The sequence below is a fragment of the Cupressus sempervirens genome, chromosome 5 (assembly GCF_028749045.1).
Source record: "Cupressus sempervirens isolate cs-2001-9-10 chromosome 5, ASM2874904v1, whole genome shotgun sequence".
In the NCBI taxonomy this organism is placed as follows: Eukaryota; Viridiplantae; Streptophyta; class Pinopsida; order Cupressales; family Cupressaceae; genus Cupressus; species Cupressus sempervirens.
Window position 1 is genome coordinate 797,458,228 of NC_143122.1, and position 11,411 is coordinate 797,469,638.

The 11,411-nt window shown below is 35.4% G+C and overlaps 1 long non-coding RNA gene across 1 annotated transcript in view; it reads right to left on the bottom strand.

Moving 5' to 3' along the window:
* The window catches only part of LOC149558339 (uncharacterized), a 46,992-nt gene extending 36,517 nt beyond the window's left edge, over positions 1-10,475 (bottom strand). Inside the window, exon 1 of the long non-coding RNA XR_016365017.1 lies at positions 10,202-10,475. This is a non-coding gene — a long non-coding RNA (uncharacterized LOC149558339). The remainder of the gene's footprint in view (positions 1-10,201) is intronic.
* Positions 10,476-11,411: the final 936 nt, after the last annotated feature.

The window sequence follows — 11,411 nt, forward strand, 5'->3', positions numbered from 1 at the left end:
GTAGAAGCCTCAGATCTGGGAATGGCAGCTCTTAAACAGGGTAAACCATGCATGTACTGTGCTAAAAAAGCCAAAAAGAGAGTGAGGAAATTGTTATCATAACTAAGAAGTAGAGATGTAGAGGCCTCAGGTCAAGTCAAGATTTCATCGTTATATGCTACGAGGGGGAAAATTCTTCCCAAGGGGCCATGAAGCCTTTATCCTAGAATATTAGGGGTATGAATGCCCCTAACAAAGTACCCTTAAAAATAATTTGGTTGATCTTTTCTTTATTTAGGAAACTAAGTAGATCAAGATAGTTTAGAGGAATGGAAGAAAAAATTAGGAGGGTGGGATATAATGGGGGACCAGCTAGGAGGGCTCTACTACTTTAGGAATTATTTGAAACCCTAGAAAGGTAAGTTTGGAAGTCCTGAAATAGGGTAGATTTTGGATTGGTGGTAAACTTTATAACTTTAGTATTGATCTAAACATTAGCATTATAAATGTATATGGTCCATCCAATTTAAATGATAAGCTGAAAGTGTGAGCAGAGATTGATTTGTATATGGCAGCCCAATCAACACAAAACTTTATAATTGGGGTTGATTTCAATGCAATCCTCAGATCTACGGAGAAAGAGGGTGCTCTAGGAAGAACTTCCCAAACTATGACAACTTTTAGGGTCCGTTTGGCAGCAGGAATATGAGTGGAATAGGCATATGTAAATTCTTAAAATTTCAAATTCTCCATTTGGGTGCACTAAATAGGAATTGTGAATAGGAATACGTATTCAAATTTTGGCTCAAAAATGAGCATTTGCAATTCCACCTAAATAGGTGGAACTGGAATATGTATTCCTATTCCAGTTTTATTTATCTTAGAAAACATAAATTTTTGGGTCCATGAATTCCCCATCAAATTCTGAGAACCAAACAAGAATAGGAGTATATATTCTTATTTTCTATTCTAGAATAACAATTCCATAATACTTATTCTTATTCCCACAACCAAATGGACCCTTAAGGACAAGGTCCATAGAAACAATTTTTTAGAAATCCTCACTGCAAATGGCACCTTTACCTGGACAAATAGAAGGCTAGGTTTTAGTAATATAAAGGAGAAACTAGATATGTTGTTCTTTAAGGGCAACTTCCATGATTTCAATTTTGAGATGAGTTCCCAAAACTTAGCAATTTCTAGATCAAATCATTTCCTGATCCTTCTAGAATGTCTAGGTTCTGCTAGTCCTAAGAGAATCTCTTGCTATTTTGAAAAAATGTGGTTCACAAAACCAAAGTTGGTGGATCTTATTAAAACATGGCGGAATAAAGTTTCCTTTGAGGGATCAAAAGCCTTTATCTTTATGAGAAAACTTAAAGCGATTAAACGAAATCTAAAAGAATGGAATATTAATTCCTTTGGCAACATTTTTCATGAAAAAATCAATATCAAAGAAATTTTGGCAATCTTAAATATGAAAGTTATCGCAGATGGTATGAATCAAGAAAGTCTTTTGAAAGAGAATGAGTTGTTGGGCATGTAAGCAGCGGTCCTTGAAAAAGAAGAAATCTTCTAGAGACAAAAGTCAAGAGAATTACGGTTAATGAAAGGAGATAGAAACACCAAATTCTTCCACAATAGTATGAAAATCAGGAGACAACACAACAATATAAATTCCTTAACTTCTTTCGAAGATACAACTATAGATAAACTTGACAAATAGCCTCAAAAGCAGTACAGTTCCTTCAAAACCTATTGAATATCAAAGGAGATCACTATCTTCAGGATAATAGGATCTTAAAAAACATTCCATCATTAATATCCCATGAACAAGATAAGGAATTACTCAAGAAAATCTCTAAAGATGAGGTGCCAAGCACTCTCAACCAATTAAATCGTAAAAAAGCACTAGGCCCGGACTAGTTTCCTGCATCCCACTAACAAATTAAGGAATTACTCAAGAAAATCTCTAAAGATGAGGTGCCAAGCACTCTCAACCAATTATATCCTAAAAAAGTACTAGGCCCGGACTGGTTTCCTGCCCTCTTTTATCAAAAATACTGGCACTTATTAGGTCATGAAATTGTGGAAGTTTTGGAGAACATTAGGAACTCTGGCAGACTGCTAAGAGAATTAAACCATATGTTTTTAGCTATCATTCCTAAAAAAAAAAAATGCATTCTCTTTAGATGATTATAGACCCATAGATCTCTACAACACTATCTGCAAACTCTTGACAAAAGTCCTTGTTAATAGGCTCAAATATGTCCTTCCATTTATTATCTCAAAAGAATAGACTGGTTTTGTCTCGGTAAGATCCATTTACATGGGGTTATTATAGTCAAAGAAGCTATTCACTTTGTCCATTACGATAAAGAAAAATATTTTCTTATAAAATTAAATATTAAAAAATCTTATGATAAAGTTAGCTGGTCTTTTTTATGTAAATGTTTCAAGGCTTTTGGTTTCACTAAGCAATGGATTAACCTAGTTTTTGAATGTATTTTGACCCCCAAAATCTCAATTCTAGTCAATGGAACACCAAAAGGTTTCTTTGATATCTCTTGGGATCTTTGTCAGGGGGATCCCTGTCATCATTTCTCTTCGTCATTATGGCAGGAGCTTTGGGTAGATCCTGAATCATTCAAGAATCAAAGAAAGTATTAAAGGCATTAGGATTACTTTGCATATTGAACCTACCACTTACCAACAGTTTGTTAAAGATACAATGTTGTATGGAGAGGCTTCAGTTGAGGAAGCAAGGAGTTTCGGTAGTATTTTAGTAAAGTGTGCTTAGGTTTTGGGCCAATTAATAAATAAAGAGACAATGGTAGTCATCTTCTTAATTGCCCCATTCCCCCTAGAACAAGAAATCCTAGATGTCTTGGGGTTTACTAGATAACAATTTCTGAATAAATATCTAGGCATCCCCTTACCTCTATTTCTAGGCAAGGGAGTGTTTGGGAGGGGACTATCAAGAAGATTACTTCATGGAAGTATAAGTGGCTATTCTTAGCACGTCAAGCTACTATGCTTAAATCAGTCTTGATGACCATCCCGATTTTTAAGATGGCTTGTCTAGATCTTCATGGTGACCCCTTGATCCAGCTAAGTTGGTTTGGAAGATGATTATGGAACCCAATCTAAAACTAAGACATAAGTACCTTGATGGGAGGAATCCTTTTAGTATTTTTACGCATGTTGCCCCTCCCAATGGTTCCTCCCTTTGGAACTTTACGAAAAAGTGTAGACCCTTGATTATTAAAAAGCTAACATGTAGCCTAAGGATGGGTGAACATGCTCTCTTTTTGGATGATTCATGGGAAGGATACCCGATCCTTTCTAACTATTTTTAGGATAAAAGGCCTATTTAGATCTTGAAAGATAGGATAGGTATGTATGTAGCAGCTTATTTGATTATTTTTGAGCCTAACCTGCTTGACTTCATTTGGAAATTAGATTAGAATTTTGACGTACTTAGAGAATTTCATAATAGACTTAGAGAAATTCTAGACTCTAGAAGGGTAGTTCTTAATCAAAGACAGGACAAGATGATCTGGAATGGGTCCCCATCAGGTATATATTCCACATTGTTCGGGTATGAGATTCTATATAGATCCAATGAATTTCCCAAATTCAACATCCCCTTGGATCCATATTGAGGGAAATGTTGTCTCCCTAAAGTAGGAATGTTCTCTTAGCTAGCCTTTCACCATAAAATTCTAACTAAATGCTGTCTCCCTAAAGTAGGAATGTTCTCTTAGCTAGCCTTTCACCATAAAATTCTAACTGTGGAGAATTTTTGCAAGATGGCCTATCATGGACCATCTAGATGCATTATGTGCAAAAAGGACTCGAAGACAATTGATCATATCATTCTTAATTGTGAGTTCTCCAATCTTTGTTAGAACTCGCTTATGAATAAGTTGGGTTGGCATTTCGCCCTTCCTAACAACCTGGTGGACCTCTTCCTAAGATGGCCCAAGCCACAACTTAAGGATTCTTATGGATGCGTTTGGTTTTCTTCCCCTTCTCTCCTTATATGGAAGATCTGGAAAGAAAGAAATGATGAATTTCCAAAGAAAAATCAATGGAGTTATCTCAATTCTTGATCAAACTAGAGCTAGGGATTGTTGAAATAGTAAATAGACTCCTAAGGATTCAAAATGGTTCATATCAATTCACCCCTTGGGATGATAGAATGTGAAAAAAATGGGAAGGCTTTATATTACCCAATTTAAAAGAAAAAGTCAAATCTGGAAAAATAGAGGACAGAAAGAAGTGTGTGGAAGACTCCATGAGTAGGATGGTTTAAACTCAATTTTGATGGGGCCTCTAGAGATAACCCGGGCTTGATGGTATAGGATGTTGTATTCACAATTGAGAAGGAACTAGGATTTCTTCCATTGCAAAATTGATTAGGGTCATAACTAATAATGTTGTGGAATTCCAAGTACTTTTGGAAGGTTTGAAAGAATGTAACAGGCTTATGATTGAGAACTTGGAAATAAAACCAGATTCCTCCTTAGTTATTAATGCCATCAGGAAAGGTTCCACTCTCAATTGGAAACTGGACAATCTTTTGCACCAATCAATTTTTTTCCTACGCAACTTTAGACATTTTGTGGCTAATCACATTTTCACAAAGGGTAATAGCATGGTTGATCACTTAGCTAATTAAGGGTTAGAAGGGAACAGGATGGGTATTGGCTAAAATTAGAATGAGGGGCATACTTATAGGACCTTAGTCTCCTTTTTCCCCCTTTAGGCTAAATTTAGGATGGGTATTGGCTAAAACTAGGATGAGGTGCATAATTATAACTAAACTTTGAATCAACAAGACGGTGAGGGATAGCTACAACTTGATTCATAGGGCCATCCTAATAGTGGTTGGGGAAGAATTTTCCAATTTGATGGATAGGCAGTAGCATAATTCTGATATTGTTGTTATGTTCATAGCAATGATCCTCCATGTAGATAGGGATAAGGCTGCAATTACAGACTTTTGTAGAGCTATGTTATAGGGGCCTATTATTAAGGAAGCTGAGGAAGTTTTGGAGAACATAGATGATTATCTCTGCATTCTGAAGCAGAGCAAGTACGAGATATTTGATCACCCACTGAGGGTTTACCCAATTCTGGATAACAAGAATCTTAAGAAGTTCCCTGAAAGGAAGGAGGAAATTAAGAGAAACTGAATGTTCCTTTTAGTTGTGATGAATACTTGCTTCTGTGCGGAATGCAAAGGCATGGATTGGTATCTGCATAATGAGGGTCTTCTATAATGGGTCAAGCTCTATAAAGGAGAGTTTTTTGACCATGTTTTTGTAACTATATGTATGACATTATAATTATAGTTATGTAAAATTCAAAGATTACGGGTATAATATCAGTATAAATAGTTCATAGTTAAAGGTGTGGTGCTCAACCATATACTAGACTTCGATCCCTTCTGATCTTAAGGGTATCCCTCATAAAGGTGAAGAAAATGTAAATATCTGAATCTAATATTAAAATGACTTTTATGACATACGCGTATAACATCTTTCTCTGGTTTAAATTTTCAAAATGAATCTGAGTTGAATATCATAATATGTTTTCAAGATCTCATTTGAAATATTATTCATAATGTATGAAGTTTATCTGTGAGTGGTATTACACGATGGCTTATGGCTTCAGAATTCGCTTTTCATAAATGGCATCTTCCCATTCTTTACAGTTTCAATGCTTTTATAATGTGCCCCTGGCTTGGTATTTTTAGTTTTTGACTCACATTTTGAAGCATGTAGGCCAGATTAGGAGGGCCTTTTTCTCACCCTACTTGGTATGGGATCATTTTAATTGATGGGTACTGTCTCTGGTTCATACGATAAATATTGAGATGTTTTAGGCATTTCTTCATAAGGTATGGATTGCCTCAAACAGGGCAAACATTCAGAATAAGGCTCTCTTTCTATATTTGACCTATTTCCCCTGAAGTTATTGATTTAGGAAATAAGACTGGAATCTATTTTGAGTCCTTATGCTCCATCCTCAGTTCAACCTATATTTTTTCATTATGTGCACCACAGTTTATCTTCTGATAAGAGGGATGTATCCTAAAAGCTTAATGTGATCTGCAATGAGTAATTTATCCTATAGTTAGCATCTCTAGCTGGAACTGTCATTGATGTGTCTCTGTTACATCAGAGCCTGGTTTCTACCCTCCCGGTTAAGCTAGGAGTAAATGTTGTATAAGAAACTGGCAGATATTCCAAACTCCTACAGTGGTGTAGGTTTTAATTTCACTCCTTAAGATACGCTGCTTTGTTCATTTTATTTATCCCAGCTTATTAGGACTCTAGCTTGTTTAGATTTTTATCCCTTACTGACTCACATGGTGGTTTGACATGTGTTAGAAAAGATCTCTGGTGTTCTAATTGTTTTAGCATGGTTTATTAGATATTTTTATATTTATATAGAAATGTAATTTCCTGATTCTTCTGCATATTACAAACTAACTTGTCTATTTCCTTGTCTTGTTCTTTGCTTTCATTTATTTCCTCATATCGAGGATGCTTTCTCTTTATATATATGTATATATGGATGTGAATATATATTTGATCTTATATGTGTACACACACACAAATATATATATATATATATATATATATATATATATATATATATATATATATATAAATTTGTATTTATATATACTATTATCGTTAATAGTATTTACATTCTTATTTATATATGCACATATTCTCTTTCCATTTACTTATTGATAGACACTAATATTATAGTTATCGTTAGAGGATCATTTTATCTCATTTTCCTTCTAGATACCTTTGTCGTCGCTCTTAATTTAATAGATGTTTGGTGCGTAGTTAAGTATTCTCAATGATTATGTATGTTATAGCCGAGTGTTTATTGATCTCATTAGAGAAGGATCATTTATAATATCCCAACTAAGGTTCATTGATTTATATTTTTGGAACAAGCTAACTGGGTTCTTCATCAAGATTTGCAGGTTACACTAGGAATCTCTTTTAGTAAGGCTATGGAAATGTTAGGTAACATGGATACTTTTCATATTTGGGATGTTCCCTGGAAAGGAGCTCTTCTCCTATTCTTATTATGTATCATTAATGGGGAAATGCCCCATTCACTATTGTTTGAAAACTGAGGTATGCCCCATTTATCTTTGTATCCATGTATAGGACTTATGTCCCACACTAGACTGAAGATTTTCTTCTCCATTCTTATCCTACTAGTGCCTGTTTGAACAGAGACTATTACTTTTATTTTTTGAAATCTTTATGGCCTCAGCCTTTTACCGATCTTTAAAAAAATGCCTTAGGAAATAACTAAATAAGTTTAATTGCGTAATCAGATTTAGGTGTTTACAATCAGCACATACAAAAATTTCTTCTGAAGTTGCATACTTCAACACTCGCTCTTAGCAAAGAAGAAATTTCGAAGATACATTAGTCAAGGAAAGGATAGACATGCGAAGAGAGTCAAAACCAATATAACCCAAATTCACCAGCATATATCATAGAAGTTTGCTGCATATTATCGAGTATGAAAGAGCTCTATTGCAGCTAACTCATCTTTTAACACTCCTTAGCAAGAGAGTGATCATTCACATGACATGGCGTGTCTTATCCTGACAAGCACAAAGGAGCTACAACTAAAGAGTGGCAATATCAAAATCTCATCACAGATTTTCTCAACATAATATTGTCAAATTCTGTATGACATTCACCATGGCTACTCCTAGAGGATGAATAAATAAAAGTGCTACATTATGGAATTTCTTACATGACATCCACCATGCCTACTCTTAGAGGCTTGATCCACCATAGCTACACGCAAAGGGTGGAACAAGATCTTTCACCTTAGATTTCTCCTAGAGAAGAATGTATAGAATTTTATATTTTGGTCATATAGAGTGGACTGCTTTCTGCATATCACAAAACTGAGAAGCATCCTAATTGTATGTGAAAGATTGGGAGTTGATGAGATTTTAGTAGGTAACAATTTTTAGGCCCATTCAACACTAAAAATACAATCAACATTTGAATATCCAATCAGTCATAAACATATATAATACAGTCAGGTACTAACATTCTATCAGCAAATACATATCATACATGGAGCAGGGAATCAGTGTGGATTATAAAATAAAACATCAGGGATAAAATACTGTCAGTGCCAAATACAGGAATAAATGTTTAAGGAGTGGGATTTGTATACACAATCCTATATCATCGAAAAGACAATCAAAGTTTAGCGATACCAACATATACAGAAAAACATAGAAAGGTAGGAAAAGAATCCTCCAATCAGTAATAAAAGAAGTTGAACACATCAGAATTAATATTTACAGTCACCAACATTTATCCAAGTCAAACTGGGAAGGGGAAAATCAAAGGTGAGGATAAAAGACAGGTCACCTACTTGCAAGTTACGTTAGGAGGGAAAGTAATATATAGAAAGTGCATGTCAAATTAACCAGCAAAGGAATTCCTCTTCGTATAAAAGGATATATGCATAGATATATGACAGCGAACTTGACAGAAGACACTCAGATCATAAGACACAGCTTATGCATCTCTGAGACTGGTATGAACAGTATTAAACTCACATACTCAAGACTAGTTATTATTTTAAGTTGGGAAGAGGAGCAAAAATGCAATAAGGAAGAGGCATGTGTAAACACAGCCAATTGGTCATTCCCAAGACAGGGTAAGGATCAGCGACTCCGAGTGCCTTGCAAACATGTCCAAGAGAGGCTTAAGGGCTTGGATCTGTAACACCTTGAGGAAAACCATTGAGGTTGGTGTCTAAGCAACCTATGATATCTCAGCATGCTCATAGACTGGAATAATAACCAAGATAGCATGGTCTTCTTAATTCACATATAGTTTATTACTAATTTACTAATAGGGTAGTCTGAAGAGAGAGAACAGAAGTGTATTCAGGGAGAGGCTAGTGTAAATCCAGTCAGCAGGTTGTTCCCAATATAGGTTAGAGATCAGCATCATTAAGTGCCTTGCAGATACGTCCAAGAAAGGTTTAACGGCTTGGATCCATTAAATCTTCAAGGAACTCATTCAGTGTGGTGCCTAAGCAATTTGTTTACATCCTAAGAGTTCTTCTTGACTAAGAACAATAATAAGAGCAAGACAAAACAAGCATCCCGCTAAGTAGGCCACCAAGACTCATCATTTAGTTCTGTCAAATTATATCATGAGGAAATTTCAGTGCATCATTTTGCGAATGGAAGCCAAAACAAGTCTCACTTATAAGTTATTTGTGGCTGTAGAAAATTTCACTTTTTCACATCTCAAAGGTATATGTGCAAAAAAAAATCCTCTAAAATGCTTGTTTCATAGAATTAGTTAATATTCCTCAGATAAATTTGAAAATGACTACTTCTAAGGAGAAAGAAACCAATATTTATCAATTTTTTAAAGTTGCTAAGATACTCCCAGTCAAGGCTTAGCGATGGGCTTCCAACCACCAAAACATTTTTCATGTTTCAAGTGCACTAACCTCCACCAAATCTAAGCAAGCTCTATCAAGAAAATAACCGTCGCAAACAACTCGGATATGTACATAATTCAGAAGGCCAAACTAAACCCTAATCAAAAAATATTATTGAGAAAACACCCATTCCAATTCTCTCAAACAGGTTTCCCTGTACGTGGAGTTATAAAGATGTTTTATCTCCCTCCAATCTTCAATAACCTACAATATTAAGCAATCTTTTTGTTCCTTGGTGAGGCTTTGGGTATTGGCAAGTAGTGTAACACCACCAACAAGCTGGTCATCCAACTATAAATTTACTCTGCAAAAGCTATGTTCGCACTGTCTGTTTGTTCCAATAGGTATTTATCTGAGGGATTTATATCTGATTTATATCTTATGGTGGGAGGATTCGTGCTTTAAGCCATCATATGCTTTTTCAATTCAATATTTGTGGCCCGTTCTGTGCCTGAAACAAAAAGTGGGCTCCAGAGGAAATTAAGGTATCGTTTACCTGAGTTTAATTAGGAGTAAAATGTTACATATCACTTCTACATATGCCTGAAATCATTCGGTATCATATAGACACTATGATGTGAGTGAACACAATCACAATCTACAGGGTGTCATATATACGCATGCAAAAGATAACAGAAACATATGTAAGCTTTAGAAAAAGAGTTTTGAGACAGCGCTTGAATACCTGAATAGCAAGTCAATCAGATGTGAATGTATGGTAATGTTTAAGACTCGGCAAACGTCCGTACATTCACCCAATCTCCCAATCTCAGCTTTAACTGAATCTCCGCACACCGCACAGCATGTGCCAAACACTGTTTAAGCTTGAAGAAAGATTCACCCTAAAAACGGAAGCTATATTCAGCCAACTCTCCGCAATGTGTCAATGGGAACACTGCATTTTTATATTAGCAATGTTAAATATAACTAGCACTTGCGAGAGAAAGAGGTGAAGGAGCAGGCCGATTGGTTTTTTAAAGAAATAGATATAAAAGTAAAGGTAAGATTTAAATTTAGAAATAATTTTTTATATAGATAGATAAAATTTTAACATCCACGAGGCTAAAAATAGTCTATGGGACAGTAAGACAACTCAAGCAGACTTAAGTAGCAATGTTCACTGTTTGTGCAAGATGATGATGAGTCCACCAAATTGCTCAATGTACTCTTCGTTGAATAGGTTATGCCAAGAACTGTCACATATAGTGTCCGCAAATTTATCTCTACTACTCTTGTAGGCCTCACATTCTAAAATAAAGTGGTGTTCAGTTTTCACTTTCTCAGAATTGCAGAATCCGCAAATTCTCTCTTCCCAAGCCTCCTTTGGCCTCTTCCAACGTCCGGTCTCACAACGAAGTTGGTGAGAGTTGGTTCTCAGTTAAGCAATAAGAATTTTAGCCCTCCAGAAAATGTTGGCTCTCTAGGAAATGTTGGCTCCTATGTATGCTTTTTGGAGTTGATCACAAGTGGGGTTGAAATCATTTATATAATATAATTTCTTCCTTCCGATCTCGCTTCCCCAATTTCTCTTGTAGAATTTCTCCATGACAAAGACCTTTATTTCTTTATTATTTGTGGGGCACATATTGAATTGAATATTCCATTTACTCATCCATTTGATGTTTTGTTGCATCCATGTCGTTTTTTGCTTACATAGTGTGTCACTAAAGACAACTTTAGGTCATCTATCCTCTTCCATTTTTTTGATTCTTTTTAGATAGCTTAGAAGGCGAACCATAGCAAGTGCCTCAATAGGAGCAGCCCCCATTTCACTTAGCATGATATCATATGGAACAATGCTTTTGATTTTAAACTTGGTTGTGATCAAGCGCTTTTGGATTCCTTCGATTTGTTTCCATTGTGCTATAGTAGTGTTGCTAGCCCATAATTCACAA